Here is a 7,926-nt window from a genome sequence, read left to right on the forward strand (position 1 = left end):
TCCTACCTGCTGATACACCACTGAGTTAACACTGGGGAGAGACCATTCACCTGCTCAGAGTCTGGACGGAGATTCACTCAGTCATCCTACCTGCTGAAACAACAGTGAGTTCACATTGAAGAGAGACCATTCACCTGCTCAGAGTGTGGGAAGTGATTCACTCAGTGTTCCTACCTGCTGATACACCAGTGAGTTCACAGTGGGGAGAGACCTTTCACCTGCTCAGAGTGTGGGAAAGAGATTCACTCTGTCATCCGACCAGCTGATACACCAGTGTGTTATTACTGGGGAGAGACCGTTCAACTGTTCAGATTGTGGGATTGGATTCACTCAGACATCCTACCTGCTTATACACCAGTGAATTCACAATGGGGAGAGACCATTCACCTGCTCCGAGTGTGGGAAGAGATTCACTCTGTCATCCTACCAGCTGATACACCAGTGTGTTATTACTGGGGAGATACCGTTCAACTGTTCAGATTGTGGGAATGGATTCACTCAGTCATCCTACCTGCTGATACACCAGTGAGTTCACACTGTGGAGAGACCGTTCACCTGCTCAGAGTGTGGAAAGAGATTCACTCAGTCATCCTACCTGCTGATACAACAGTGAGTTGAGACTGGAGAGAGACCATTCAACTGCTCAGAATGTGGGCAGAGATTCGCTCAGTCATCCTGCCTGCTGAGACACCAGTGAGTTCACACTGGGGTGAGACCTTTCACCTGCTCCGAGTGTGGGAAGAGATTCACTCAGTCATCCTACCTGCTGATACACCAGTTTGTTAACACTGGGGAGAGACCGTTCACCTGCTCAGATTGTGGGATGAGATTCACTCAGTCATCCTACCTGCTGATACACCAGTGAGCTCACACTGGGGAGAGACCATTCACCTGCTCAGAGTGTGGAAAGAGATTCACTCAGTCATCCTACCTGCTGATACAACAGTGAGTTGAGACTGGAGAGAGACCATTCAACTGCTCAGAATGTGGGCAGAGATTCGCTCAGTCATCCTGCCTGCTGAGACACCAGTGAGTTCACACTGGGGTGAGACCTTTCACCTGCTCAGAGTGTGGGAAGAGATTCACTCAGTCATCCTACCTGCTGATACACCAGTTTGTTAACACTGGGGAGAGACCGTTCACCTGCTCAGATTGTGTGATGAGATTCACTCAGTCATCCTACCTGCTGATACACCAGTGAGCTCACACTGGGGAGAGACCATTCACCTGCTCAGAGTCTGGTAGGAGATTCACTCAGTCATCCCACCTGCTGAAACAACAGTGAGTTCACATTGAGGAGAGACCATTCACCTGCTCAGAGATTGGGAAGTGATTCACTCAGTCATCCAACCTGCTTATACACCAGTGCGTTCACACTGGGGAGAGGCCTTTCACCTGCTCAGAGTGTGGGAAAGAGATTCACTCTGTCATCCTACCTGCTGATACACCAGTGAGTTAACACTGGGGAGAGACCATTCACCTGCTCAGAGTCTGGTAGGAGATTCACTCAGTCATCCTACCTGCTGATACAACAGTGCGTTGAGACTGGAGAGAGACCATTCAACTGCTCAGAATGTGGGCAGAGTTCGCTCAGTCATCCTGCCTGCTGATACACCATTGAGTTCACACTGGGGAGAGACCTTTCACCTGCTCAGAGTGTGGGAAGAGATTCACTCTGTCATCCTATCTGCTGATACACCAGTTTGTTAACACTGGGGAGAGACCGATCACCTGCTCACAGTGTGGACAGTGATTCACTCAGTCATCCTACCCGCTGATACACCAGTGAGTTCACACTGGGGAGAGTCCATTCCCCTGCTCAGAGTGTAGGAAAGGTTTCACTCAGTCATCCTACCTGCTGATACACCAGTGAGTTCACAATGGGGAGAGACCGTTCACCCGCTCTGAGTGTGGGAAGAGATTCACTCAGTCATCCTACCTGCTGATACAACAGTGAGTTGACAATGGGGAGAGACCGTTCACCTGCTCAGAGTGTGGGAAGTGATTCACTCAGTCATCCAACCTGCTGATATACCAGTGAGTTCACACTTGGGACAGAACGTTCACCTGCTCAGAGTGTGGGATGAGATTTACTCAGTCATCCTACCTGCTGATACACCAGTGAGCTCACACTGGGGCGAGACCGTTCACCTGTTCAGATTGTGTGAAAGAGATTCACTCAGTCATCCTGCCTGCTGATACACCAGTGAGTTCACACTGGGCAGGGACCGTTCACCTGCTCAGAGTGTAAGAAAGAGATTCACTCAGTCATCCTACCTCCTGATACACCAGTGAGTTCACACTGCGGTTTGTCCATTCACCTGCTCAGAGTGTGGGAAGAGATTCACTCCGTCATTCTGCCTGCTGATGCACCATTGAGTTCACACTGGGGAGAGACCATTCAGCTGCTCAGAGTGTGGGATGAGATTCACTCAGTCATCCTGCCTGGTGATACACCAGTGATTTCACCCTGGGGAGAGACCTTTCACCTGCTCAGAGTGTGGGAAAGAGATTCACTCTGTCATCCTACCTGCTGATACACTAGTGAGTTAACACTGTGGAGAGACCGTTCACCTGCTCAGAGTGTGGACAGAGATTCACTCAGTCATCCTACCAGCTCATATAACAATGAGTTATCACTGGGTAGAGACCGTTCTCCTGTTCAGAGTGTGGGAAGGGATGCATTCAGTCATCCTACCTGCTGATACACCAGTGAGTTCACACTTGGTAGAGACCGTTCACCTGCTCATGGTGTGGGAAGACATTCACTCAGTCATCCTACCTGCTGATACACCGGTGAGTTAACACTGGGGAGAGACCATTCACCTGCTCAGAGTCTGGACGGAGATTCACTCAGTCATCCTACCTGCTGAAACAACAGTGAGTTCACATTGAAGAGAGACCATTCACCTGCTCAGAGTGTGGGAAGGGATGCATTCAGTCATCCTACCTGCTGATACACCAGTAAGTTAACACTGGGGAGAGACCATTCAACTGCTCAGAGTCTGGACGGAGATTCACTCAGTCATCCTACCTGCTGAAACAACAGTGAGTTCACATTGAAGAGAGACCATTCACCTGCTCAGAGTGTGGGAAGTGATTCACTCAGTCATCCAACCTGCTGATACACCAGTGAGTTCAGACTGGGGAGAGATCTTTCACCTGCTCAGAGTGTGGGAAAGAGATTCACTCTGTCATCCTACCTGCTGATACACCACTGAGTTACCACTGGAGAGAGACCATTCACCTGCTCAGAGTCTGGACGGAGATTCACTCAGTCATCCTACCTGCTGAAACAAGAATGAGTTCACATTGAAGAGAGACCATTCACCTGCTCAGAGTGTGGGAAGTGATACACTCAGTCATCCAACCTGCTGATACACCAGTGAGTTCACAGTGGGGAGAGACCTTTCACCTGCTCAGAGTGTGGGAAGAGATTCACTCTGTCATCCTACCAGCTGATACACCAGTGTGTTATTACTGGGGAGAGACCGTTCAACTGTTCAGATTGTGGGAAGAGATTCACTCAGACATCGTACCTGCTTCTACACCAGTGAGTTCACAATGGGGAGAGACCATTCACCTGCTCAGAGTGTGGGAAGAGATTCACTCTGTCATCCTACCAGCTGATACACCAGTGTGTTATTACTGGGGAGAGACCGTTCAACTGTTCAGATTGTGGGAATGGATTCACTCAGTCATCCTACCTGCTGATACACTAGTGAGTTCACACTGGGGAGAGACCGTTCACCTGCTCAGAGTGTGGAAAGAGATTCACTCAGTCATCCTACCTGCTGATACAACAGTGAGTTGAGACTGGAGAGAGACCATTCAACTGCTCAGAATGTGGGCAGAGATTCGCTCAGTCATCCTGCCTGCTGAGACACCAGTGAGTTCACACTGGGGAGAGACCTTTCACCTGCTCAGAGTGTGGGAAGAGATTCACTCAGTCATCCTACCTGCTTTCGTAGGTGAGGACCTGGAAACACAAGTCGTGGGAGTCAATTGCCAGCGTTCGCCAGAGCTGGCGGGCAGCCATAAAGACGGGGCTAAAATATGGCGAGTCGAAGAGGCTTAGTAGTTGGCAGGAAAAAAGATAGAGGCGCAAGGGGAGAGCCAACTGTGCAACAGCCCCGACAAACAAATTTCTCTGCAGCACCTGTGGAAGAGCCTGTCACTCTAGAATTGGCCTTTATAGCCACTCCAGGCGCTGCTTCACAAATCACAAACCACCAGGCGCGTACCCATTGTCTCTCGAGATAAGGAGGCCAAAGAAGAATTGACAAAGAGAAGGTGAGGACCTGGAAACAATCATTATTATAGAAGAGGTAGTGTTGGGCAAGCTTATGGAGATAAGGATTGATAAGTCTCCTGGCCCTGATGTAATGCATCCCAGGGTACTAAATGAGATGGCGGGAGAAATAGCAGGTGCACTGACGGTAATTTTCCAAAATTCGCTGGACTCTGGGGTAGTCCCAGTTGATTGGAAAACAACAGATGTGACGCCTCTGTTTAAAAAGGGAGGTAGACAAAAGATGGGGAATTATAGACCGGTTAGCTTAATCTCTGTAGTGGGGAAGATGCTTGAGTCTCTTATCAAGGAAGAAATAGCAGGGCATCTCGATAGAAATTGTCCCGTTGGGCAGACACAGCATGGGTTCATGAAGGGCAAGTCATGCTTGACAAATCTTTTGGAATTCTATGATGACATTACGAGCAAGGTGGACAATGGGGACCCAGTGGATGTGGTGTACCTAGATTTCCAAAAGTCCTTCGACAACGTGCCACATAAGAGGCTGCTGCATAAGATAAGGATGCATGGCGTTAGGGGTAAAGTATTAGCATGGATAGAGGATTGGTTGACTAACAGGAAGCAGAGAGTGTGGAAAAATGAGTGCTATTCTGGTTGGCAATCAGTCACGAGTGGTGTGGCTCAGGGATCGGTGTTGGTACCACAATTATTTACAATTCATATAGATGATTAGGAGTTGGGGACCACGTGTAGGGTGTCAAAGTTTGCAGATGACACTAAGCTGAGTGGCAGAGCAAAATGTGCAGATGACTGTGAAACTTTGCAGAGGAACATAGATACATTGAGTGAGTGGGCAAAGGCTGGCAGATGGAATACAATGTTAATAAATGTGAAGTCATTCATTTGGGTAGGAGTAACAGTAAAAAGTATTATTACTTGAATGGTAAAAAGTTGCAGCATGCTGCTATGCAGAGGGACCTGGGTGTCCTTGTGCATGAATCGCAGAAGGTTGGTCTGCAGGTGCAGCAAGTAATTAGGAAGGCAAATGGAATTTTGTCCTTCATTGCTAAAGGGATTGAGTTTAAAAGCAGAGAGGTTATGTTTCAGCTGTACAAGGTACTGGTGAGGCCGCACCTGGAGTACTGTGTGCAGTTTTGGTCTCCTTACTTGAGAAAGGATATACTGGCACTGGAGAGGGTGCAGAGGAGGTTCACTAGGTTGATTCTGGAGTTGAGGCTTATGAGGAGAGACTGAATAGATTGGGATTATATTCATTGCAGTTCCAGAAGAATGAGGGGGGATCTTATAGAAACATATAAAATTATGAAGGGAATAGATAATATACAAGTAGAGAGGATGTTTCCACTGGCAGGTGAAGCTAGGACAAGAGGGCATAGCCTCAGGATTAGAGGGAGCAGGTTTAGGACAGAATTAAGAAGTAACTTCTTCACCCAGAGGGTTGTTAATCTATGGAATTCCTTGCCCAGTGAAGTAGTTGACTTTTCTTCAGGAAACGTCTTTAAAGCTAAGCTAGATACCTTTTTGAACAATAAAGGAATTAAGGGATCCGGTGGGAGCGCGGGTAAGTGGATATGAGTCCATGAAAAGATCAGCCATGATCTTATTGAACGGCGGAGCAGGTTCGAGGGGCTGGACGGCCTACTCCTGCTCATAGTTCTTATGATCTTATGATCTTATGAAATAGGGCACAGTCTCGACAAGAGGTCAAGGTAGGGCACAGTATAGACTAGATGTCAAAGTAGGGCCATTCTGGGAGATTATGTCAAATTTTAAAATGCTTACATGCAGAAAAAGGTGAGACTTTGAAAGCAGACAGTGAAAACAGCTCCTGTGTAGATTTGTCTCGTAATGAGATAAAGAATCTCGAAATGGAAAAATATTGAGATAAAGCAGTCAAAACAAAGGGATACGAATTGCACAAATTTGAAAGGTTAGCAACCATCAAAAAATATTCTTGGTTGGTTCAGAAAGGCATCCTTCAATACAAGAGTAGTCATTGTTTGGGAGAGGGGAAGGCTAACTGGAAAGCTGCCAGGTTGAAGAAGTCCAGTTTTTGATACTGTACGACACAGATTTTTCGCACAACAATGAGACAAGAGAAAGAGATTGATCAATAAGTTGAAGAGAAAAACTGCAAGGGAAAGAGCTTTGTACTTTGCCATCCAGTCTCTGATACTGTTGCTGGAACTAGGGGTCACTGTTTAAAAATAAGGGGACGTCCATTTAAGACAGAGATCAGGAGAATTATTTTCTCTCAGAGGGGAATGATTCTTTGGAATTCTTTTCCTCAACAAATGGTGGAAGCAGAGTCTCGGAATATTTTGAAGCCAGAGGTGGATAGTTTCTTGATAAGCAAGGGGTTGGAAGGTTGTCGGGGGTCGGTGGAAATGAGGAGTAATCACTTCAGACATGACCATACTGAATGGCGGAGTAGTCTGGAAGGGCAGAGTGGCCTGCTCCTGCTCCTAATTCGTATGTTAGTATGTTCATATGCATTATCTGTGTTAGGCTGTTAATTACTGTCTGAGCTAGTGCCTATGGTTTATATGAAAACTGAACAAACTTGTCTTTACATTTATCTCAATAAAGTCGATTCACATCAAGCTTGGTACTGCAAAGTCTTTTCCCACCTTAGAAGGGGCTATAAACGACCTCTTTCTTATTGAATCTTACATTATGACACCCCAGATGGGACTTGACACATTGCAAAATCTTTTTAACAGAAAAGAAGGATCTCGAGTTCGTGAGACTGGCCAACATGCATCTTGGGAGGAAAAATCATTTTGGCGAATGTGGAGAAAGTAATGCCCCCACAAGTGATCAAAGGCACTTATAAGAAAATATATAAAGAGAATAAATGAATTCATGTTGTTAAAGATCATAAACGAGTCTTCGAGGAGAAATAAAGTAAGTTATAAAGTTCATTCAAGATAAGGTAGGCCAGAAAGTGTTTTTCAATCGATATGTTTTCCAAAGAAGTTACATAAAGTGACACATCTGAGAATGTTTTGCTCTTTTCCCTTTGGGGACAAGCAAAGAAATAAACTCCGCAGCAGCTGTTGTTTGTATTTAATTCACCATACAACGTTTGCATTGCTGAGAGTAAAATTTATATATTGAATATTATTAGACTTTCAATTTCTAAACTGACAAATAAAATTGGACAGATTAACAGATTGGGTTTTGGGGCAGAGCGACAGTGGATTGTTTGTGCTATTTTTTTTAAAACAGGTGCCAATAGTTTCCAGGGTCATATGAGAACTGATACCACAGCAAGAGGTCCAGCAGCTTTATGAATTACAGAACTTATCTGCAGACATCAAATGTCACAGCATTGTCACAATTTGGGTTAAAGGCTTTGCCTTTTCAAAAACTTTGGTTATTTGTTATCTTTTGAAACCAAGAGTTTGAGAAGGAGAGATAGTTGCAGCGTTTCTGTCATTAATGTAAAACTCCACGCAATACCGCCAAGTCCGGCATTAAAAATAGGAATCCATTTGCAAAATTAAATTTATATGAGTACTTATCTCAAGCAATCAAAGGAGAATTCATTTGAACTTAAAGGAGATCTGCAGAATCCTGGTGAATAAGAGAGGAGCAGTGGGAAAGGAGTGGAATTAAAAAGCACTAAAACCAGGTGAATAAGAGAGGAG

At 45.7% G+C, this 7,926-nt stretch overlaps 1 pseudogene; it reads left to right on the plus strand.

The window, feature by feature from the left end:
* The first annotated feature begins 126 nt into the window (after positions 1 to 126).
* LOC137361172 (zinc finger protein 665-like) lies at positions 127 to 7,078 on the plus strand (annotated as a pseudogene).
* Positions 7,079 to 7,926: the final 848 nt, after the last annotated feature.

Source organism: Heterodontus francisci, unplaced genomic scaffold (genome assembly GCF_036365525.1).
Source record: "Heterodontus francisci isolate sHetFra1 unplaced genomic scaffold, sHetFra1.hap1 HAP1_SCAFFOLD_374, whole genome shotgun sequence".
Classification (NCBI taxonomy): Eukaryota; Metazoa; Chordata; class Chondrichthyes; order Heterodontiformes; family Heterodontidae; genus Heterodontus; species Heterodontus francisci.